General features: G+C 46.3%; 1 protein-coding gene across 6 annotated transcripts in view; it reads left to right on the plus strand.

Annotated features, from left to right (window-relative positions):
• The first annotated feature begins 204 nt into the window (after window positions 1-204).
• nrip1b (nuclear receptor interacting protein 1b) overlaps window positions 205-24979 on the plus strand; it is a 39374-nt gene continuing 14599 nt past the window's right edge. The window contains exons 1-3 of one of the 6 annotated variants that reach the window (XR_012956245.1): window positions 205-498; window positions 1711-2178; window positions 2436-5723. The gene's annotated coding sequence lies outside the window, so the exon portion shown is untranslated. The other 5 variants (XR_012956246.1, XR_012956244.1, XM_076101169.1 and 2 more) reach the window with 5 other exon arrangements.

Below are 24979 nucleotides of genomic sequence, written 5' to 3' on the forward strand. Positions count from 1 at the left end.
TATTGTGATATTGTTATTACCATTATTAGACTATTGTTGTGATTAGTGTTATTGTGATATTGTTATTACCATTATTAGACTGTTGTTATTGTGATATTGTTATTACCGTTAGACTATAGATATCATTATGACTGTGTGCGGTGGCAGTGAGTGGGTGTAGGCTTGTTCCTTTAAGGGTGGTGTCAGCGGCAGCAGAGGAGGAGGAGTGTGTCTGTCTCCGCTCACTTGTCCACAGCTAGGGACTCCGAGAATAAACAATTCCCACAGACTACACGCTACACGCCTCGGCTCGCAGTCGCAGCACACACACACATACACACACAAACACCGAGGCATCTTTTTGGACTAACAATTTTGTTTTTTAAAAGCCTGCCTCGCCATCTTTGTTCCCCCGCCTGAAGTGTCAAGACGGACGCGACCGTTTTTCATTGGATTTGCCTCCTCCTGTCGAATAACAACGATGCGCCTCTCCGGCTGACTGCGGGGTGGACAGCGCAGGTATGGGCTCTTTACGTGCTAACATATAAACCACTGTCATATCTGGAGAATTACTGTTAGCACCGGGAGGGTGGAATAATACACGGGACGCGATGTCGAGGATTGTACGAGACGGTAGCGTATTTATTCGAGGCTAGGAGGGGGCTGTTTGCGTGTCGTACGGCGGCACAGAGCCGCATATGGATGTCGCGCTGAAAAAAACCGCTGCATAAAGACGCGGAAAATGGACCAGGCTGTGTGCGGGTTTTAGCCCACGGAGTCGCTTAGTCAGAACAGCCACTGTCCGTGTTTCCTGGCCGCCATCTGACCAGTAAATTAGGCCTACATTAGAGGATTTATCTGTGAGAATACAGCCGAGGAAATGAATGTCAATTGTAGTTCATGTTCCGTATACGGACCGACCGTAGCGGAATCGAATGAAAGTGTATTTATAGGCTTCTGTAACGCTACTGTCACGCTGATCGCCGAATGAATTAAACCGCCACACGAGCTAATTTGTGGTGAACAACACACCATAAGGCCGTACCATGTCACAATGTAACAGTAATGTAGCAGTAATGTAACGTTAGTACCGCTTATGTCACACTGGGTCAAAACGTCTATGTGTGGAGTAGTTTTAGCACCACCAATGGGAAACACTTCACAGCTGCACTGTTCTGTAAATGACCATTGGCAGGTCCTGCTCCTTTAATAAAATAAATAAATTAATACAATTCTCAAAGGGTTTTGAATGAACGTCAAGGCCTTGCGTGTAGTTCTGTGTTGAGCTGGAGTCATGAATGTGGTTTGTGGGGCTAAATGATAGCTATGTCTTGGATATATTAGGCTGCCTAATGAAAAATCTCCCCCATGCCAGACTCATAGTTCACTTGGAGCTTTTTACTCTTATTTTTTTGGGGAGGGTATAAATTGTATTAATGTCTGAAAGAGTCTTAAATGTACCTTGAGTATATGTATATGGCCCTGCAGTGTCATTTTCTGTATTAGACTTTGCAGTGTCACTCAGGGGGAAGTCGGTGACAATGGCCCTAATCTCCCCGAGCACGTACAGTAAATACAGTGTAGGCCAAGGTAGTTAAAAATGTAACAAAGCAATGTCTCGCTGTCTGTTGCTACAACATTTTCCTTTTTGAATGCATCATAAACAGCCATGATCGTGGCTTATTAATGATGCTCATTTTGTTTTGCATTGCTTCCACATCCTTCAAAAAGAGAAACGGTCTGTAACCACTGGCAGGTCCCTTCAGATGTTTGGAAGGATATGAGGCCAAAATGCAGTCGGTCTGTTGCAGCCTGTCAACATCGCTGCGCCATCATGTCAGATATGTTTTGATAGAGTTCAAAAGACTTGGATGTTTTTTTCAGTAACTACCAGTGAGAGTTTTTCTTTTTTTTTTTGAATGGCGTTTTGCGTAGGTGTTCATTTCTCCTGAAATGTCCTGTTGCTTCATTGGACTTTGGATCGGCGAGGAGGGGAAAGGTCAAGGGCTGAAGTTTGCCGCGAGTTACAGGAAAGAGGGCAGAGAACTTCAGTTCACGTTCCAAAAGGGCAATTCACTGAGCTTCAAGCGGCAGACCTGTTTGGATGTCGTAATGGGAGGATGAGGAAAAACAAAAAGCTCTCTGTTCTGTGCTACACTTTCACAGAGCCGCTGTAACTTCAGACCCGACAATCTAAAAGTAAGGTGGAGAGAAGTCAAACTTTTTGTAAAGCCTACTAAATGCTGTCTGTGTCTGGAGGTCTGCCTTTTAGCCCTCCTTTTGTTGAGCATTTAAGCTGCTTAATTATTTGACCTGAACTTACACAAGATGTTCAAGGTAGTTCAGCGTGTCCTCTTTTGCCACAGATAACTCAAACCTGCACATTTATAGCCCGACTTTTTAAAGTAGCACTTTAAGAAGAACCAGTGTGTGTGTGTGTGTCTGTGTCTGACCAGTAACTCAAAAGGAGCCTCTGTGTTGGATGCAGCTCGATTTGACTGGGCCATCTGCTATTGTCCAGGGAGCTGCTGTTGAGTGATGTGCAGTAGCCTGCAACAGAACCAGAGGACATTCAAATGGCCGAATGCAAATGATGTGGAGGCTGCTGAGCAGTCACAAGACCGGACTCTGCTGCTCCACTCTCTCATCCGCTGCCTTTCGTGACAGCGAATCTTATCTGCCATCAAAGCGCGGCTGCTGCTGCAGAAGAGTGGCGTGTTTAGGCGTGCGTGTGTAATTGTGTTATGCAGCTGTATTCTGCACATCTTTTGTGTTTTATCGATAATATGTGTCAGTACAGCATAAAAAAGTAGCTACCGAATCACAGTGCTTGTTGTCACTTGGTGACTTTCCTCTCCCCTTGTTTCAGTCATTTGATGTAATGTATTTTTTATACAGGATGATGCTACAGATACAGGAGGAGTACCTGCCCGGCCACTTATCTCCACTAACAGCCTCTCTAACCACTACCACTGTGCCAGCTCCACACCCCGCTGTCTGTAAATCTGTCAGTCACACAATAGCATGAGACATGCACATGGCTGACAAAACTCTGGGTGGCATCTCGCTTTTGATTGCTGAGATACAGTCTGCAAACCGAAAAAAACCTAATGTGCAATCTACCAGAACAAGTGTCATGCATTTACTGCAGGCTTTTTGATTTATTATAGACCTGGGAGCTGCCCAGCACTTGTGTTGTTGGCCACCGAACATTGTTCAAGGGCACTTTGACAGTAGATGTTGAGGAGGAGAAGCATTTCTCATCTACTTACTCACGGCCCGCACTTTGTCAGCCCACGGAGGATTCAAAGCGGAGACCCCCCCTTTGGCCACAAGCTCATTTCTCTAATTGTTTCGGGCTCTATCATTTTAGTGTGGAGCGTCCATTAAGCCAAATTATTGTTCTCCTTTATTGTTTGTTTATTCAGTAGACACTCAACTAATAACAGATCTCAGTGCTGCTGCTGATATTGGGAGGAGATTTATGCCGCGGCAGTGATGTTGTGAATTTCAAACTTGGACTAAAGCATTTATCTTAAATTGATGAGAGAAAGAGCCAATATGAGATTAGTGAGTGAGGCCCGATCAGGGTGTTTGAAATGATCGGTTTTCAGTATTGACTCTTCTCTGTGCCTCCAGCTCCTCCTCGCTGCTTATCTCACACCAGTGTATTACAGACTACAGCATCGTACACACCACAGGGCCAGGCTGCATACAATTTGAATGGAAAATGTTTTGGAATGGATATGACGAAGAGCTGGAAAGTGTAAACAGATTGATGTAACAACTGAATAAAAAATGAATATTAGGGCTGCACGATTATGGCCAAAGTGATAATCACGATTATTTTTGATCACGATTTATTTATCACGATTATCCATTGGTTTTAGGGACAACATATTTGTATGGCACTTTCACATTTGAATCAACAGAACAGTGCTTTCACTTTCACGCTGTGCTACATTCCTGCTGATGAATGCATCTTTGCATTAAATCCAGAATTCTGTGTACTTTCCGCAGAGTAATATTCAGTACATTATTCTTCTTCTCTGGACTGCAGAGTAGAATAGTTATTCAGTAAAGTTCTCACAGGCTGATACACAGCAGAGCTTTCTACGAGTGGAGCTTTCTTAACGTCATTGTCGTCGATCACGTTCATTTAATTGTGGGAAGCTAAAATGGTGATTAACATTTGATCACTTGTGCAGCCCTAATGAATATACTAAGTTACAAGTAGCAGTGGACAGTGCACTATCCTAGTGTTAAATCAGTAAGGCAGATGTATTAAGAGACACGTGGAGACTTGCTGTTTACTGATTATGTATTTTCTTTCTCTGAATATTCTGCCACTAGAATACCCAAAGAAAGAGGCCGCGGTGTCAGAAAGCAAGGCATAAAATGACTGAAGTCATTTCTGCTTTCTGAAATCCAAGAGTTTTGTTTTAGTAAAGGCTCCTAGTTATAGCAGCACTATCTCATTCGGAGACGATTACTCCGGGCTCCTGTTGGTACTTCTGTCACGAACGGAAGGCAGCCAAAGTCAATGGGCCTCACTTTGATGACGAGGCAGGAACCGCTAAATGCGTCTTCGCTGCCATCGCTCCTGGACGCTGAATGACAAAATGCGAGAGGGGAAGAAAGATGGCCGCCTCCGCTGCAACGCCTGAGAGCTACACTAGCCAGAGCTCATCTGTTGAATGACATCGTCTCCCCCCCTCATCCCACTTCACCCTCAACTCCAACTCTCCGCCCCTCTGCCTTCACGCTTCACCTTGGCCTTGGCGCAATGACAGGGCCCCTCAATTATCCCCACCGATTGATCGCTGCTGATTGCAATTGCCGTGAATTATTTAGACTTTGCAGAAATTGCTCACCGAAAGGGGAGGGAGAACGGAAGAGAGAGCGAGCGAGTGGGTCAAATGAATTTACCCACATGAAGTATCGGCCCGTTTGGTAAACAACAGCTGTGGAAGCCTAAGTGTGCCGATCAATGAGGCGGAGCAGAGAGACAAACGGCATCAAGCTACCTTGTCACGGTGGCTACTGAGCTAACGGCGACTCTCCGCTGTCCCTCCCCTCCTGATAGGTTCAGTAAAGACTGAGGAGATGTAGCATGTAGGAGCAGGCCTCCTGGGTGACGTGAGAGGAGCTGACTCTTTTTACTGGGCTGATGTGGCACTCACTCCCTCTGTGCCTCTCTGCCTCTCTTGCTGCTGTAGCAGCGCTGCTGCCCCGGGGCTGTAGAGGTGCAGCAGGAAGGTATTCTCTACCATTGTGGTGAGCGTGCTTGCCAGGATGCTGCAGTCAGACGGATAGGGAAGGTCTCTGCTTTTGCCACGAGCAGACCAATGTCGCAGGCGTGACAGAGTGGGTGGGGGGCAGATAGGAGGAATACCCAGCCTGTGTGAACATGCGATGGAGGGCGTCTGCCCTGTTTCCTCACAGTGGAGAAAGACTGCAGATACTTGTCCGCGTGCTCGTAGATTTTCGTCTGCAACTGTCGGAGAATGTTGGTAACTAAGTCTCTGATAAAACAGTTGTTGATCTGGAGGGTCTTGCGTCATGCCTCGCTCAAACCAAGCTGCTCCTAACAGGCATTGGACAAGGCCGATGCTCCCCGCGCTATTTGTGTATTAATGCATGTGTCCCTGACATGCCCTAAGAGGCCTAAGGGTTTGAGGGCTAGAACACCGGGTCACAAAGTCCAGGGAGTGAGGCCGGCTGTTACTCAACTGTGTCTTATTTTAACCAGGTTATGTGGCGGGAGTGCTGGGGAGAAGCAGGGGCTAAGTGAAAATGCCACTCATTCCTGAAGAGTCCCTGGCCTCGTCAAGGTTAGTGGCTTGTCTTTGTAAGTTGAGGGATTGATGCATGAGCCTGTCTGGCGCTGAATTCAAAGTCCAAAGCTGTCACAGGCAGCAGATCCCTGCCTCCCCTCCCTCCCTCTTTGCAGGCTATCACAGGGCCCCGTCCTTCCCAACTTCTTAGCAGCCTGTCCTTTTGGGAACCTTGAGCAGCCCAGGCAAGGACACAGCGTCTGGTGCAGTAAGCCTGTGCAGAGGGGGAGGCTTTACGTAACGCTCTGCTTTAAACATGGGTGTATGACTTCCCTGACACGGAGCAGTGTGGTGCAGCGCCGCTCGGATCGCAGCGCCCCCACCCCACCCGGGCCCTCCTGGGCAAGGAGGGGCCAGAGAGATCCCTGCAACTTAATTATATCTTTCTCTTTTAAAAGCTTTCGTTTGAAATTAAATTTTCCCATGCAATTAGCTAAAGAGGAGTTTTCAGAATTTATGAATGAATGATGGATATATTGCACAGAGGGGGGGGGGGGGGGAGCAGTATATGCGGTACATGCCGCATGTACATGGTGGATTTATTTCCGTTGCAAAACAGGTGAAGTTCGGGGGAATTGATCGTTAAACTTTGTACCTGAGAGCTGCTCTCTTACGCTGCCAGCAATTCAGTTCATGGTACAGCATTCTACTGTCAATATTTGGCTTATTTTCACTCTGTCACATTGCTTGGCTCTGCAAGATGGGTGGAGAACACAGGAGCTAGGGTTCCCCCTCTTCCTCAGTCATTCACACCCACATCAGATAGAAGCTGGATATAACGTGACGAACGATGATACCACCCCCCCCCCCCCCCCCCCCAATCCTTTTGGCTTAGAACTGTAATTGTGTAACTTTTTGGCTTCTGGTGATGAGCTGAGTGGTTGCTGGGCAACAAGGGACCTGTGCGGGTGGCCGTGGAGAGTCGGAGCAGTGCGAGTTCAGATAGATCTGCAGCACATTAGTTTCCAATCACTGAATCTCTCTTGAAATACCTCATTTTGTGTTACTCCAAGCAAACCGGTTGGTTATTGGCCCAAAGAGACTGTCTCCTAAGGTGCATGAAGACCGGCCTTGTGCTGGCTTACAGAAACCGTTCACTCCATTTCAAATTTGTCAATAAATACATAAAAGACTCATTGCACTTTCAAAAAAATATTTTAACAACACAGTAAAATTCAGCAACAAAAGTCTTCATAGTTAAATAATGTCTGAATAAATAAAAATAAATGCACTCCCACACCACAAAGTGTGGGCCGAGGACACTCGGCACAACTCGGTACCCATCTTTCCCTGAAAGAGGCTTCTGGAATTTCCCGAAACACACTGTCCTGTTGTGAACCGCCACCCCACTTGTGAATCCATTAGCGAGGTGGCGTCCTCACTGGAGCTGGGTAAACAGACCGAAAAGACCACGGCTCGGGAGTGCAGCTTCCTCATAACCGCGTTAGAAGGCGGCCAGCGGCAGAGAGGCCATTTGAGAGGAGATGGAGAGCGCCGGAGCGGATGACTCCGGGCAGCCGTATGACCTATTACTTTGGGAAAATGGACTGGTGACCAGAAGATTGCTGGCTCATACTCCTGCTCACCCTCTGCCTTTGAGCAAAGGCAATTAACCTGGATTCCTCCAGTAAATATCCAGCGGCAGCAACGGAGGGAGATGTGCAAGAGTGATAATCGTGTAAGTGACTTTGAATAAAAGTGTCCACTAAGCAGGAAGATTAATACGGCTAATAGAATCATAGCTTGTGTTTTCAAGTTAGCAAGGACTGCTGAACATGTAGAGGAGTACGTGCCCCCCCGTCTCCCTTTGTGCACTCCTCCCCACACACACACACACTCACTCTTCTTTTCCTGTGGCATTAGGCGAGAGCGTGACCTTGACCTGATTGCCGAGGAGGCTTTTTAAGCAACTCTCCAATCATGTGACACGCCTCACCCCCGATCCTCTCTCCTGACCTTGTATGTCTACGAGGACGAGGCATGCAGCTGGGGGGGGGGGGGGGGGCTGCCCTTCATTCGGGGTGGTCGACCCCCCTTCCCCCAAGGTCAAATGGGGTCAAGGTTGCGTCACAGAAGAGCGGCCACAGGTCCCCCCCCCCCCCTCCTCTTTGACCGCGGTGGTGACGAACCGGGCGGGTTGAGTCATCCTCTCAGTTCTCAATCACTGATACCAGCATATGTCAGGGAAAGGTCGCCTCATGTCCAGAGTGATTCATGTCCCGACTGAGCTGGCTGCTAGGGTTTGTGTTATTGCAGTTGCCTTCGCTCACTCCCTACAGCTGCCCCGCTGTTTAAACCGCGCTGGCTCACTGTGTCTCGCCTTAGAGCGCGCTACTGCTTCTGCTTCAGAGTATTTTTATGTGCGACTACGGTAACATTTCTGCCCCCTGGATATGTTTACCATATGGCTGGGTAAATCGGGATAGCCCACTTTGTTAAAAACAGGCCGTAACGGATCCTAGTCTTTCTACATCCGAGTCTGAATATTGTACACTGCTGTGTCTTTACACTGTAGTTGTAGAATTGGACAATCAGAGGGAGGCACTGTTTCCCTTTAGGCTAGTCACAGCCCATTTTCATGTCCTGTCTCCATTTGGCGTGTGTTGTGACACAAAATGTCATCTAGTCCTTAAATCCCAGAGTGGGATAAGTATCTTTTTAAATGTTGTCAGTGAACTTATTTGGGTTTCTTGTGGCATGTTACAACTCAAACTCACCCACAGTACAGTTCAAGTCTTTGTCATTTGACAACAAAAAACAGGATCACAATTTTACAATGTTGTGATTCTTCACATTTTAATAAACAACTGAAATGTATCATCAGAATGACACAATGTAATGTACCGTTAAATATCTAATTGAATTAAATAGAATAGATTTTGTCAAGCGATGAAAAAAAACGACTCGCAGCGCCATCAGTCCAACTACTGTAAATTGTAAGCTTGAGATAATAATAAGTTCATCTGAGGATTTGTTAAGCCACGCCCTGATATGAATGTAATACAGTGTCTGACAGGAGAGGTTGCACTCAGGGTCTCTAGGCAACTATAAGAGGAGGCAAAGACTCATTTCCAGTCTTGTTTTCACAGAAATGTCCTCTTTCTTTACTCTGTGGAGCCAAATGTCGGGGATTGTTATTAGAAAACAGGCCGAGACATAGCATGGTCTTCATCTTTAATAAAAGGAGTGAGGCATTATGCAAGACTGCTGCCATCAGTTTGTCAGGATGAACACAGGCGGTCGGGGAGATAAGTGATACGATAGACCCCTTCCCTTTTTCCACATTTTTTCATCATGCAGCCTTGTGCTAAAGTATCTTGATGTATTTTTCCCTTATCAATCTACACAAAATGTCCCATAATGACAATGCAAATATTATTATTTAGACCCTTAACACAGTACTTATTTGAAGCACCTTTGGCAGCATTTCCAGCTTCTTGGATATGACGCAACAAGCTGTGCGCACCTGGATTTGGGGGATTTTCTGCCATTCCTCTCTGCAAATCCTCTCGAGCTCTCTCGAGTTTGAGTGGAGACCGTCGATGGACGGATATTTTCAGGTCTCTCTCTCTGGCTTGGCTGCTCTGGGACATTCTCAAAAGTTGTCCTCCAGACACTCCCGTGTTGTCTCTGTGTTTTGGGTCATTAGCCAAGTTTCCATTCAAACGAATCGCAAATTTTAACCGAATTTCGAGAAAGTCTGCGAAGGAATATGTGAATGAATGCTTGTTTCCGTCCACTACCGTGCTTATAAAGAGTTGGTTCTTGGAGATAAGCAGTAGGTGGTGCCAATTCTTCAGTTGGAGAACCATTATCCAATAGCAGAAGAGGGAAGTAATGATGTCATTAAAAGATCGCCAGTCGAAGCTCAAACGGTGAAAAAACAATGTAGAAAACTGGATTTAAATACTACATTTCAGTTGGTTTCATTTGTTAATGTGAGTGGAGGGATGAGGACACTGTTTTATTCTGCCTCTGTTTTTAGCCTCCTCAGTGGAGAGGAACCTCATCTCAGCCAAGCCTAAAAACGTTTTTGTGATATTTGAAGATTCTTTTTGTATTATCTTGGCACCTGAGCATTCTGGTCCATTCTATCTTCTTTCACGAATATTGATATTTTCCTTCAGTGCTTGTTAGACTTTTTCTTTACGTCATGATGGCCCCAGCGTGAACCAAACTCCAAATCATTAGCGCAGTGCCCTCCCCTGTGCTCCCCAACACTTCATGAGCTGCCTTGATTATGTTCAGACAGTTGTCTTGTTTGACGCACTAAAATAAAGGTGATCGCCTGCTAGGACTTGACATTTCAAATCAGAGAGACATGTGCTGCCCACCTGAATACACCTTTAGTTCTCACACACACACACACACACACACACACACACACAAAGCAGCCCAGAGGAAGCTTTGGAAGTTTGATTGTCAGACAATCAGAGGTCCTCTTGTATAACTGTGTTATGTCGAAAGAGAGCAGCAGCGCACACGTGTTGCTAACTTATACGACATTTTAAGTTGAGCCTCGTTTGGGTTTTAAAAGGTTATGGAAACACGAAAATAACAATAGGAATTAGGCATCAATATTTTCCATACCGGCAGGGATGCGAATTTGCAACAGTTGCAGGCTTTTTATTAATACAAGATTTCAAAAGAATTGCGCAGGCTGAGGACCAACTAGCAGGATCCTATTGACCGACCCTGAGCAGCGTCTCTCAGTCTGTCGTATTTTGCCTCGTAACATTCACTTTCTGTGTGAAAGTACTCGTGACAAAAACATTTGAAGAAAATATCTTGACAATGTGAATTGATCTCATGAAAAAAAGCCGTTGGCCTTTAAGCTTGTATAACGTGTGAGATCTTTTATTTTTGCACACACACACACACACCTTGGGTTAGCATGGAGAAGCTATGTGTTTGTGTAACTGTGTTTACACCTTTGGGGCTGGTGCTGGCACAAGAGCCAGACGAATGTGGTTTATCCAGGGCCTCTCTCTCTCTCTAAGACACCTTCCCTTCCATTCAGCGTTGACCTTGGTGCTTATGAGGAGGCAGGGCTTGACCCACATCCACCCCCTTAAACTGGAACTAGAACCTCCGTCAGCCCCCCCTGTCGAATAAAGAGACCTTACACTCCTACTCTGCTTTTTCCATCGTCCATTTTGCTCTCTGTGGTTCGTATGTTTGATGGTAAAAAAGTAAAACCCAGCACAGCCCCGTCGCTTGTGCAGCGCGTTCTGGCAGCAGAGGAAAGTGGAGCAGCGGGCTCCATGACTCGTCTCTGAGGCACCAACATGTCTGTGTGCACGGGTCACCATTAGCACGCAGGGGCTTAGCACCGGGCTGGTGAGAGTTTAGTGGCGGGTCAACCCTCCTCTGGTTTTTTAGAGCGGAGTGTCAAACCGTGGCTGATGCAAATGAGCCCACACGAGAACACATGTAGTGGCTAGCATCTGGTGGGACTAATGTTGTGGTGCGGGGCAAACTGTGACACCAGGGCGCTAACATGAGGCCCGCTAATGCTCAAAGAGTCCATTTGTAAGAGGTTGGCAGTACAAAATAATACAAGTCGTGCTGTGGTTGCATAGAATGATTCAGTTCAGTTAAAGGTTAAAGGTGATAATTAAATGTCACTCACTCCGACAAATATAGCTGGAACAGAGCTAAACAATGGTTGCTAAGCGATGCCAAGGCACCAGAGTGAGTGATGATTTCCGGCGCATTAATATTTAAATCAGCAGCCAAAGGTGCAGCGTCGATTAGGTTCCTCACAATGGCTTCAAACGCCGATGCGAGGGGCGTTGCGGAATCTGTGTTACAAATGAGTGAAACCCTCAGCCATTGTCAGAGGAACGCGGCCGAGCAGCGCTTCACGTACGCCGGGATTACCGAAGCGGCGCGTGAGCGAGCAAGGCTTAACAAGGGGAGGGTGTGCATGAGAGCGCCGTGCGTGATCCTAGATACATCATGAGCTGTCCTAACCAGTGCAGAGGCATTCGAGAGGGGGGGGCAGTGTCATGCTACCGGGCATTAGGACAGCTGGCCCCCGTAACATCTCTCATAGAGAGAGAGGCTCATCATTTCTTTCTGGCTTTGGCGACATGCCATACCTTCACGGGGTGTTAGATGACTGCAGAAAAGCGTGTTTTAAATGCGGCGGAGGACCCCATTTAGCATTCTGAGAAAGATGTGAGATAATGGCCACCTAGAAGAGGAGATGTAGAAATCAGAAGGCGTGCCGATGAGGGCATGTAGATGGCGCTCAACCCTCGGAGGCAGTTGTTGCATCAATGCGTGGGAGTGTTTTTGCCAAACTCACAGCTGGCCCACTGATAAGAGTCGCCCCTCTTGTTCCAGAGACCACAGGAAGGCATCGCCAAAGTGCAGGGACTCGTCACAGAGAAGTCTCTCTTTTTTTTTTTCACTTCTTTTCTTCCTTTGTCTCCCTCTCCCTTGTACTGTCTCCCTCGATCATGCTCTGCAGCACTCCTTGCACAATGTTAGGGAGGAGAGAGAGAGAGAGAGAGAGAAGAAAAAAAGAAAGAAGAAGAAAAGTGGGTCAGGGCGACCTATTTTTTTTTTTTTCCCACAGTTCACGGAGGCAGAGGGTGGCGGTGTTATCGTCAGTTAGACGAGGAGCAGGGCCTGATGGGGAGGCAGGGCCCTGTCGCGAGGACGCAGCCTCTCAGAACTGGGTCAGCAGCAGAGGCTACGTCTTGTAAACGGCTTGTCATACTGGGGAGAAAAGCTGCAAATGAACCATAGATTATATGCCCCAAGCTGAGCGCCGAGGTCTCTCCTCGCTCCCCAGCCGCACACTTCAAAAAGAAAGAACAGACACACACACGCACATGTAACCCTTACAGTAGTGCAGGAGCCTCTGAAGTGCTGCCACCTCCTATACGTCCCCCTCCCCCCCTCTCAGTCTCCAGTAATACCGTTTGATTACCGCAGTCAGACCTGACAAGCTCGGAGCACCGATCTATTCACATTTCCCTTCCCCTGACGCGCGGGCTGCTGTTTTCTAAATGAAGGCCGCTCTCTCCCAGATCCGCTCGACTTTAATTCAGGTCAGGTTATTTACTGTACCGAGTTCAACTGTGGTTTAGAGACGGGCGATACAGCTGCAGTGCCGATGCCAGACATGTGAAGAGATCATTTGCCTACATGAGCCCTCATGAGGTATTCATGTTTTCTGACCATAAAACAACAACAGCTGCCTTCTGCTGAACTTTTCAAAGGAACTCCAGTATTGCTGCAGTGCTGGCTGAACCAGACCCATTATTGATCTTTAATTTGAGAACAAGTCTTAGTCGTGAGTAGGGATGTTAGGATAGTGTTAGGAAGTCAAACAGGTCATAATTACCTATCTAATATTTATTTTATATTGCTGTGAAAACATCCCGTTCAAACAACTGGATTATAAGTTTCTCGCTAAAAACTACATTTAATGAGATGACATTTGAACACATCATGATGACCTAATAAGGGAATACTTTCCTGGAAAGAGCTTGAATCTCAATGCAACCTTTGTCAATGTTAGCTGTACTAATGAAATCTCTATTTATATAGCAAAACAAATACAAAAAAACTCAGCAACAACAAAATAAAAGTACTAACATAGTAATTAAAATAGCAAACATTTTAAATCATTTTATGGAATATATATATATATATATATATTTCTTTTAATACAAATTTAAACTATTATCAGGTGAACTCAGGCTAGGCAGGGCGATAAACCCTTTGAGCTCAGATTTAAAAGAAGCCACTGACTCAGCCTGCCTCATTTCCTCGGGCCTTGGGGCCGTCCCCCTTCGTCTTCAGCCGAGAGACTGGAATAGACCGAAGGTCCCGGTCCCAAGGATCTCAAAGTATGAGCAGGGTCACACGTTGATAAAAGATAAAAGATCTGAGATGTATTGAGGAGCAGGACCACTTAGTGCCCTGTAAGTAATGAGAAAAAGCTTGAAATCTATTCTTGAACGCTGCGTTAGCTCCGTTATTTAGCAGAGCAGGACCGGCTGTTAGCGGCTAACGTGAACTAGCTCTCCTGTCGATTAGAAACACGGATTTGTTGAAGCATTTTCAGGGAAAACAATACGTTTTTACTGCATCCTTTCCATTTTAACGCAATCTGGCCTAGTACCTACGGTGTAAAGATGTGTACCGTCAGGTTTGCAGAATTCTGGCATCGACGTGGTACCTAAGAATCGGTTCATCCACAGTGGAGGGGGAATTTTGCTCGTGTTGATGTTTTGGCAAATTGACCTCAAGCTGCGGGGGAAGGCCTAATCCACAGCCACCATATATTTTTGATATTGATTTGAAATGGGTCTGTGCTTTCATATCCTCTGTGTCTTCTTACTGCGTCTCAGACAGACAAAGCGGGATAAACACTGGGTTTGATCTCTTCCTCACAAGTAATTGCTGTGGCTGTTGTTTTGAGCTCATTTAGAAAAAATAGAATCGGGGCTTATTCGTGCATCGGGGTCTGCTTATGGAGCAATGTAATTTTCAGGCAGTAGAGCTCACTCATATTTCACTATGTGGAACAAACCTGCCTGTAATGAATCTCCCAGGACGCTGTGGTGCCTCCACAACCGAGCCTGTTTTTTTTGGCTCTTCTGTGTGTGTGTGTGTGTGTGTGGGGGGGGGGGGGGGTGTAGGCCTTTTCAGTATCTTAACACACCCATCTCCCTGATATGAAAACTAGATTTTAGTTTCTGATGGGAGGGATTCCACAGCAAATAAACACACGGTTCATTAGAGTTTGTATCACTGTATCAGTGCAAACAAATGTTAATCGTATTGGTTTCGCTCTGTGCAAAAAACCAAACCCAGCCCTATTAGCCAAGGTGTCGCACTAGCAAACATAACATAATATCCCGAGGTGGGGCTAAACATGGCAGGGGGGATCGGATTAGCAGCGAGACTCCGGTTAGCTCTCGGGGCCACAGCTCCCGAGCCCTGCCGGGGCTGCAGACCTGTCTCATGTTATTCTTAGCCCCACAACTTCATGTCTCTGTGCAAAAGCCCCTTAATGCTAATTGAGGAGACTGCTCGTGGCTCACGTCGCACGACGACAGCCTCTGAGGGGGAGTGCGCCGTCTGTCTTTCTGCGTGTGAACGTGAGACACGCTGAGCTTTTTTGGGTGATTGGGAGCCACCACAGTGCCTTTAGCAGATGGTTTCCAGCAGGCCTGCGCGTGACATGTGATAACATTACAGTTTTGAAAAGGTCAGGCATGAAGAGAACCAGCAGGAGGGCTGGGCCAGTCTCAGAGTGCCCAGACCTCCAGTACAGTCCACACACACAAACGCATGCTGTTGTGTGGTGTGTGCACGTTCTGTTCAAAAGAAAAGGCCTTTTTGGTGAATTTTCAAACACCCAGTATTGAACACATTGCCTCGAACAGGGCAAAGCAAATATTTACTGTATCACTTGAACCCTGGTGGGCCCGAGTCGCCGTCGCAAGGAGGGTGCCGCAATGTTTGCACGCTGATTTAAAAAAAAGCCTTCTTTGTGCTTTTACAGTAGACTCGGCTCTCATGCAAGAGCGAAGCCAGACTTTGGACTGTGCACCACAGTGTTTACCTTGGAAAATCAGAGGTCTTCATTCGGGGACCCGGCGGGTCATCGTCAACCTGTCAAAACACGGGCTCCCTCTCTCGTAGTTGGAGAATCTTGATTGGCCGGCGAGCCGGGCGCTCATCCTTGGAACAGACTGGTTGGGGTTGTTTGTTTTGAAGCTCCAGGTCGGAGTGTGCCAACGGCTCTGAGCGGAGTGAGGAGGGACAAACAATCTCATCACGCAGGTGTATTCCATAGAGCACCCCCCACCACCAATCCCCTTTCCCTGAAACAGCACGGGGCTTGTGCATTAAGGAGGAGGTTTAAAAATAAATCTGTGCAGGCCGGACATTTTGAAATTCTGTTTCTATCTTAGTCCGACAGCGAGGTTAAAGATACAGCATTCTGATAAATTTCTTCCCACCAGGGGGAACAGATAAAGAGTGGCGTAGATTGAATAAAAGAGCTGTGGAGAAAGAGGGGGGGTGTAGGAGGGCTGAGATGTCTATCAGGCCGCGTGAAGGTTTGCTTTTTTTTTTTTTCGTCTCGCAGATCCAGTTCAAGGGCGCCCGCAGGCAAGGCAGCGCTCACTCTTGCCGTGCCAACGCTGCTGCTCAAGGTCATATGAGCCAGCCCTGTGACATTAAAGAGGAACAGGAAAGGGGAACCGAGGGGGGGGGGGGGGGGGGGCAGAAACCATCAACCACAGACATGCACGCACACACAACCAGAATTGAGTTGTAAGGGGAAAAATGGCCTCTTAACTCCTTGAATCTTTCCTGTGACTTTTGTGCGCCGCCGTCTGGGTCCACAGTGGATTTTTTTGTGTGAGGGCAGGAGCTTTTTAAGGGCAGTAATGAGAGTGTCTTATTCTCTCTGCTCGGAGCCAAGAGGTGCTTGGCTAACTGCTTTGTAGTTGCCAGCCACACTGTGTGTGTGTGTGTGTGTGTGTGTGTGTGTGTGTGTGTGTGTGTGTGTGTGTGTGTGTGTGTGTGTGTGTGTGTGTGTGTGTGTGTGTGTGTGTGTGTGTGTGTGTGTGTGTGTGTGTGTGTGTGTGTGTGTGTGTGTGTGTGTGTGTGTGTGTGAGAGAGGGAAAGATGGAAGAGAGAAGTGTCACAGTGATAAACTCAAGGGGGAGGGGGGAGGTAGAGAAGAGAGAGAAAAAAGTTATTTAAAGGGACAGACAACCAATGGCGGATGCTTCCAAAAGCTCTTCAGCTGAGGGTTGAGACTATAAAGTGTGATGTTAGCTGAAGTGAATCTTAACTTTTTGGACCAATCAGCTGTCACTCCAAAGAGCACACACTGTGCTGTTTAACAGTTCAACTATAGTGTGCGAGCACTGATTAGCTTGGATTAGCTTATCGTTTTGATGTAATGTAGTAATGTAATAATTGATGTCCAAGCCTGCAAAACTATGTTTTCCTGCACACCCAGTCAGTTCCTGAAGTGTTCATTTGAACGACTCAGGAATATTTTTTAAACGGGGTATTTTGATGGGTTTCAGCAGGGAAAGCACCGGCGTGAATAACAAAATGAATGAGGGCTGAATTACATTTAGCTGCTTCTGTCTCAGGTCCTGGTGTTGTGCGTGCTGGCTCACTGCCACGGCTCACTGGGACACTTGAATAGAACAGAGCCCCTGGTAATGTTATCGGTAACACCTGTGCTTTTCCTGCTCTGACAAGTCAAAATCTCTGTGGAGATTTGTGTAATAGAGCCTTTATTACACTGTAATGTGTCTTTTTTTTAGCTGGTTGTCCGTTCGTCCCAATCTGGTGATATTTCAGGATCGCCTGGAGGGGAATTTCTTCAGATTTGGCACAAACATCCACTTGGACTCGAGGATGAATTGATTAGATTTCGGTGGTCAAAGGTCACTGTGACTTCACAAAACCAGTTTTTGGCCATAAGTCAAGAATGAATATGCTAATTGTGACACACAAGTGTCTAGTAAGAAAAAAAGGATGAAGTAATGACACAGATGTAACCTGCAACATGACTGGTTGACGGGAGAATACGATCGCAAGGTGGTTATTCTAGTAACCTGATAGATTATGATGAAATAAATCATACATTAAATGTGCATTATGCTGTTAAGATTTTAGCTTGTGTTGGAAACACATACTGTTGTATGTATGTGGTCTAAAGCTAAACGAGAATTTTTGCTAAGCGTTAGCATTTCTTACTTATATTCTGACAGGTGACAACCCTCATCACATTTTATTTATTTGTTTATTTATCAAGGATAAATGCACATATTTAATCATTGCTGTTACTGCGAGTTAGCGAGTTGTAGTCCCTCCACAGATATTACAAAGTCAACTTGTTAATAAATAGCTATTTTTATACACATTTCAATCAAGCGGCCAAGCTGTGAGAGCGACAGAACAGAATCGTCTCTTCACTGAATGGCATGCAGTTGCGCTGAGAGAATAGAGAACGCCGTGTAAACTTGCTCGTCCACTTTTTGTTTACATTGTAGTCATGTGTCCGTCGGTCAATCAGGTATCGAATTGCAGTGCCCATTACACGGCGACTGCACGGGGAGAACAGTGTCTCGTCCTACCACAGCACACATATCAGGACTACAGAGGGGTGTGGGGACAGACAGGCCTTCAGCCCAGGACCTGAGATCCAGTCCTTGCTTTTAGCAGGATGCTGTACTGAGTAATGATCAAGAGAAGACACTACAGGTGAATAGGGTCAACAATGTAACTAGTAGATATCACCTTGAAACGTCCCTAGCTGATTACTGACATTAAGATGATTATTTCTGTACTACAAGTTTTCTGAAATGTTATACTAAAATATGCAAAGGCAGCATTAACTAACTTTTGGTGAATTTAGTAGAAATCTACAGACGTAAAGAGACAAAGTAGTAAAAGAAACACCCGAATGTGTATTTTGGGTGTTTTCTTTCCACTAGTCTGAATGAAGACATGTCATCTCTCAATATACCAGTGCATGAAGAACAGTGTGTCTGGCCTTAAGAGGAGCACTGCATCACCAGCAGGATTTCCCTCAGTAAAGTATCACATTATTAATAGAAGCCACTTATTATTTTGTACAGCCCAAAAGTTGGCCTTGAGAGTGTGTTATTACCTCTAGACTAATACCGTTTTTATCATCCATAGCCAGAAATGAGAAACACCTCCTCACCTATGATTTCACACCAACACACAATGGATTGGAAAAGAAGTACAAGGGGAAAGTACTGGGGCTGATTCTTTTGGACGAAGATAAGGCTATGGTTTCTGGAACAGAACTAATAGCCCCGACTATCATCTAAATTCCCTTGTAGATGTAAAAAGTACAGGCAGACATCGTATGAGTCCACAAAGTCAGTCTCCCCGGCCGCTAATGGAGCCGCTTCGGGCCATGCATCAATATGACATCGCAGATTACAATCTTTAGACTTTGGGAGCACTTTAGGTACTTTCAGTGCTGCAGGAGCGGAGCAGGAACTGGCCGACAAAACACTGAGTCATTATAATAACAATCAAGAGAGGTGGGTGGAGCCACACAGTGATACAGCCCAGCAGAAATGACTCAAGTGTTCCCATAAGGCCTTGTGGTGTGTCTGCGGGACCTGATAGGGATTTTACATTGACCTTAATAAACATCATAGTACCTCTAGTCTCCCGGCTTCCTTGTCTTATTACATTGTTACGAAGTATAGGAGGGTTTTTTACATGTATATTCAATATTTTATATAATATATTTTGATTTGTACTAAAATATGTGGTGTTTAATAGAAAATTCAAACTTTTTATGTCTTATTAATTCAGAAATAAACTTTGTTTCCCTATACAATCAAACTAGTAGTATAAGCACTATATCTTCACAATAAAGACTGTAATCAGTTACTGATTACATGTTACTCAGCAGCAAAAGTAATACATTACTTCACTAATTACTCATTAAATTGCTTTGCTTCTGTTACCAAGCCCAGCTCTGTACAGTGCCTTTAAAGTAACATCCTCAGCATTTAACAGGTGTAGAAATAGAAAACAAGGCCTTGTGCTTTAACGAGCAGGTAGCCTTCAGTTTGGAGGGATTTACTGACCGTCATCAGCTAGCTTAGCATCCAACATCCAACTCTACATAAACCCAGATGATCCCTGACTATCCCTGGCGATTTTTTTTAAAACGACATAGTGACTCTGATAAAAAAAACACTATTTTAAGCACCAACTTGGTTACTTCTCCTGCCGGAGGCCGTTGTTACACAAGATGTGTTCAAGGACTGTTGGAAATCTGACAATAATGTCATTTTTGCAGCTTCGGCTATGATAAATGGTGTTATTTTGGCAATTTCTTTGTCTTTTTTAAGAAAATATGTTTTGAGAGAAACCAAACGGTGCGTTACTGGGAGAAGTAACTGTGATGTAACCGCTGACTTTCAAACTGTAATCAATGACACTGACATAAAATGTTACATCACTGGAACGTGTTGCGTGCTTGACTGCCCAACTCTGCTCAGGTTTATATTTTGCCACAGAATACAGAAATATAATGAGACAGAGTGTTGGTACCTTGGAACAGGTCACTTCTATTGATGAATAATAAATTGACATTCAAATTGCAGCAGGGAGAGTCCCGTCTGTGGAGCGTTGCTCGGGGGATTTCAGTGTTTATCCCCTTTGCATGCTCTAACTATATTATTGCAACTGGCCTGCACTGTCCTGTCCTCCATTCTGTGTGTGGAGCAGGGAGGACGCCTGTCCCCACACACCTGTGGCTCGAGGGTGGAGCAACATCTGCCTCCAGCCTCTATGAAATCTAGTCCTAGACTCCATGAACTGTACTTTCTACTCAGACAGGATTTACGGGATAAGTGTCCCTCACACTTGTAATGCAATTCTTTAGAACACCAACCACTCAAAGCTGGATTTGAAGCTCTACTGAACCCTTATGAACTTTGACATTTAAAGTAGAGTTTCCTCGTGTTTCAATCGCACCTGTTAGTCACCCCCGTTGGCATGGCACCATTTTGACTATTTCTTTTGATTAGACGAGGAAGCATTTAGACCAAACAATCAATAGGTACGGGCTCCAGTCCTGAATCGCTCTGGTGTAAATCTTCTCCCCCGGTTCCCCGGCGTGGAGTCGCCTCTGTATCATTTTCGCTGATTAGTTTCCCCATTACTCAAAAACAGATGTGTTTGCCGGTGATGAACGATCCAATTATGGGATATTTGTCACTCGTTTGAGATGTGCTCGCTCGTCTGGTACTGGAAAAAACATCCACAGTCTACTCTGGCTGGGTACTCGGTGACCCGGCCTTTGGGTTAGTTTAACTGGCAATTAGGTGTTTCTTCTTCTGTCCCCAGTAGCACCCAGACACTCCTCCCTGGTCATCTCATTCATTTTGTGGTTACAGACGAGAGAGGTACCCAGCTGAACACTCTGGTCTCATTTCAAGAGTAGTTGCCCTTTCATCAAATTTGACTTGTATCCTCAAAAGTCAGCCCCTCCTGTTGACATACTTCAGATAGTCATATATGTCTAAACTGTAGTTGACCTGCCAACTGCTTCCCCCCCCCCCCCCCCCCCCCCCCACACACACACACAGCATAACAATACACAGACACTCACAGCTGAAAGAATTCATGTACACCCGCCGACCCCCCCTCTGTCTGTGGACAGTAGGCTGATTCTGCAGCCTTACTTCCTCCCTCCCTCCTCTCTTTCTATCTCCCTGCTCTGCTGAGCTGTGTGTGTGTGTGTGTGTGTGTGTGTGTGTGTGTGTGTGTGTGTGTGTGTGTGTGTGTGTGTGTGTGTGTGTGTGTGTGTGTGTGTGTGTGTGTGTGTGTGTGTGTGACAGCTGCCTAATTGGGCATTCTCCCCTCGTCGGAGCGCCTGCCTCTCCTCCCTCTCCTCTCCTCTCCCTCTCCTCCTGTCCCGGCCGGGGCTGCTGACGAATGGCAGCGGATTACAGATGAGGACACGGTGACCCGCCTGACCTTGCTGCACAGCCGCGGGGGGAGGGAGAGGGGAGACAGAGCGCTAGGGGTGGGGCGGACAGGGTGCTGGGACTGCAGAGGGGCAGGATGGGTGGGGGTGGCGGTGGGCATAGGTGGAGGAGGAGGAGGGTTGTGGGGGGGCGGCGTCAGGTCAGTGGAGGATGAGGTCGTGCGAAGGTGGGCGATATGTTGGGGGGGGGGGGCTGCCAGGTGGCAGGGCGGACGGGCGGGTGATGAGGCGAGTGACAAGAGTGTCACATGACGGCTACCACCCCCCCCCCCCCCTCTCCTCTGCCAGTGTCAGTGTGTCAAGGGCACAAGCCCCCTTCAGCAACCGCCACTGCGGCATCCCCCCCACATCCACTCGTATTTATATATTTATTTCCCCTTTTTTTACTTGTTCTTACGCGCCTCCATCAGATGAGCGGCTTCTATGTGAGCGCTGGCTTGCCTCCACCCCCCCCACCCCCACCCCGGGGGGACCGCGATGCGCTCGGTCAAAAGTAGGCGGCGGATCCTTACAGTGTGGTGAATTTTAATTTCTGCGCACACTGTAGATATTTCAATGCCCCCCCCCACCTTCCCCGCTGTGTGTGTGTGTTTGTGTGTGTGTGTGTGTGTGTGTGTGTGTGTGTGTGTGTGTGTGAGGGAGACTGCCAAGGTGAGGTTGTGTCCTCTTGTTAAGAGCGATTAATGGCACTCGTTATGTACATAATGAAATATCCCTGCTGATGCATAGGGTGGCGTTGTCTCTCTCTCCCTCTGTCACACACTCCTATCGCCTGTATATATATGTGTGTGTGTGTGTGTGTGTGTGTGTGTGCTGTGTAACATCGAGGGCGCTTTGTTTCAGCCTCCAGGCAACTCCGGTATGTGTTTGATATGGTGTGCCCCCCCCTAAGCCGTCCTTCCAAATGAAAAACGAACGGAAATTAGGGCCCTGTCAATTCACAGTCGAGTTTGTTCCTCTTACCCCCCCCCCCCCTGCTTTAGACACTGCACAACACTGCAGCTCCCTGCGTGACATGTGTTCCGAGAGAGATAGAGACGGGTGGCTCACCACCGAGTCCCGCTCTGACTGGCGGAGTAAATTTAGATCTAATCTTGTTGTGTGTGTGTTCTTTTATAGCAGCGTAGAATGTTCACCGAACATCAGCTTTTAACTTGACCTTGTTGTGTTGTTTGCTCGTCTGAGGCTCGTGTGTTTGTGTGTGTTTCTAGGACAAGACGCTGCTGGCTTCCCTATAGGTTTTTATTTTGACCTCGCGTGTGTGTGTGTGTGTGTGTGTGTGTGTGTGTGCGTGTGTGTGTGTGTGTGTGTTAGCGTGCGCGCTAACACATTTCAGTGCCTGAGTCAAGCTGTGCAAGCTCTTTTAATCCCACGCCCTGGTGCACGTAGGCTTGATCAGTGGCAGCAGTTATCTGTGCAGAAGACAGCCTGCCCTCCTTTAGCATTTGGTCAGGTCTGGGGCACTGGAGAGGTGGGCTGGGGGGTGGGGGGGTGTCAAGTCATGAGAAAGGTGAACGAGGAAGGAGAAAGGCGGAGGGGATGAGGGAGGAAGAGGGGAGGGCGGGAGCCTGATTAGTATTCTAAAGGAGCACTGCTGCCAGTAGAGCAAATTGATTAGTGCACTTTACCTGTATCGGCCTGCACAGCTAAGGATGACAAGGTACGGAGCACGGTGTGTGTCTGCTCAATAGGTGTGTTAGTAGTCGGCTTAGTGTGGCTTTCTTTACTCTGTTGGGAACTTTTTTACTACATTTGTCACGAGATAGTTGCCTCCGTCCTCTCCGTCGCCTTCATTACAGGGAAGTAACAGGCCTGTTGCAGTTCAGGTGCCGGCCTTGCCCATCTCTCCCTGTCTCATAGAAGAGTCAACGGCCGACTGAGGGAAGGCGACGTCGACGCTGACAGTTCGGTGTGTTTCTCTTGGTTATAGTGAAAGGCAACCTGGTCATTTTCAAGGCAACTAAGGCATTCAATAAATCTTTTGTTATTTTCCAACTGCTCAGTCCAGAGCTCCTGCTGGTTTTCATCCTAGCTGCTCAATCAGGGCACACCTGGGCTGCCAGGTGGAGGCAGTTTATTGCAGTTAACCCTCTGAAGCCCAAAAACCCGCCGGCTGGATTGAAAAGCAAGTTTTCTTTAAAAACATCGTCGAATCTACACCGTTTATCACAGCCACAAGCTGTAAAAAAAGCAACCATAATTATTGTCAGATTTTTATCTTTCCGACGGTCTTTGAACACATCATGTGTGTGACTCTTCCGTCAGAAAAAGCAACCAAAACAAAGCCTAAAATGATAATAGCTCATCAAAAACATTTTATACATGCCGCATTTATAATCTAATATAAGCCGTTTTAAATGACTAGATCCTGTCAAAAACATTCAATTCTGAGCTCCTCAGCACAACTAGGAAGCCCCGAATGACTCGACTGAGACTTGGACTGACCTGCAGACTGTTTACACAGAGCATTGAGGAGAGGACAGGAGAGGCTGGAAGTAGAGGTTGTAAAAATATAAATAGTTTGATGTATATAGCACGTAGAGCCTCCATTTCCCCCTTACACAGAAATTCAACTTGTATTTTTTTCTTTTTTATGATTTATGGCAATGTAACTGTGTTATACTGCACAAAAGACATTTGTAGTCCTCTCTACTTCTAGCAGTGGTTGTGCTGATTCCATAGAGGTGCAGAACTTATGTATTGCAGTAAAATCAAAGCAACAGAGAGTCAAATGTGACAGGAGCAATAAACGTTCCAAAACTGCTTGGGGTTCAGAGGGTTAACCTCTACTTAGATAGAAAACCAGCAGCAGTTTAAACTACTGTTGACAATCGCTCCTCTACTTGTTTCATAGGCGGCTGAACCTAATTGTAAAGAAAGACATCTCCATCTTCACATACCACTCAGCCCCAACATGTCTTTCACTGTGGAACTATCATTCAAAGCCATACAGTGATCAGTTCAGCCTGTTAGTAACGTGCACTGTGTTGTCAGTAGTCAGTGGCCACTGCACCGGTCTCTATGTTCTCTATGGTCTCTATGTTCTCTATGGTCTATATGTTCTCTATGTTCCCTATGTTCTCTATGGTCTATATCTTCTCTATATTCTCTATGTTCCCTATGTTCTCTATGTTCTCTATGGTCTCTATGTTCTCTATGTTCCCTATGGTCTCTATGGTCTATATCTTCTCTATGGTCTCTATGTTCTCTATGGTCTATATCTTCTCTATGTTCTCTATGTTCCTTATGTTCTCTATGGTCTCTATGTTCTCTATGGTCTCTATGTTCTCTATGGTCTATATGTTATCTATGTTCTCTATCTTCTCTATGTTCTCTATGGTCTCTATGTTTTCTATGTTCTCTATGGTATCTATGTTCTCTATGTTCCCTATGTTCTCTATGTTCTCTATGGTCTATATGTTCTCTATGTTCTCTATCTTCTCTATGGTCTCTATGTTCTCTATGGTCTATATGTTCTCTATGTTCCCTATGTTCTCTATGGTCTCTATGGTCTATATCTTCTCTATATTCTCTATGTTCCCTATGTTCTCTATGGTCTCTATGTTCTCTATGGTCTCTATGTTCCCTATGGTCTCTATGGTCTATATCTTCTCTA

The sequence above is a fragment of the Anarhichas minor genome, unplaced genomic scaffold, assembly GCF_050575085.1.
Source record: "Anarhichas minor isolate MPS153535 unplaced genomic scaffold, ASM5057508v1 ptg000027l, whole genome shotgun sequence".
NCBI classification, from domain to species: domain Eukaryota; kingdom Metazoa; phylum Chordata; class Actinopteri; order Perciformes; family Anarhichadidae; genus Anarhichas; species Anarhichas minor.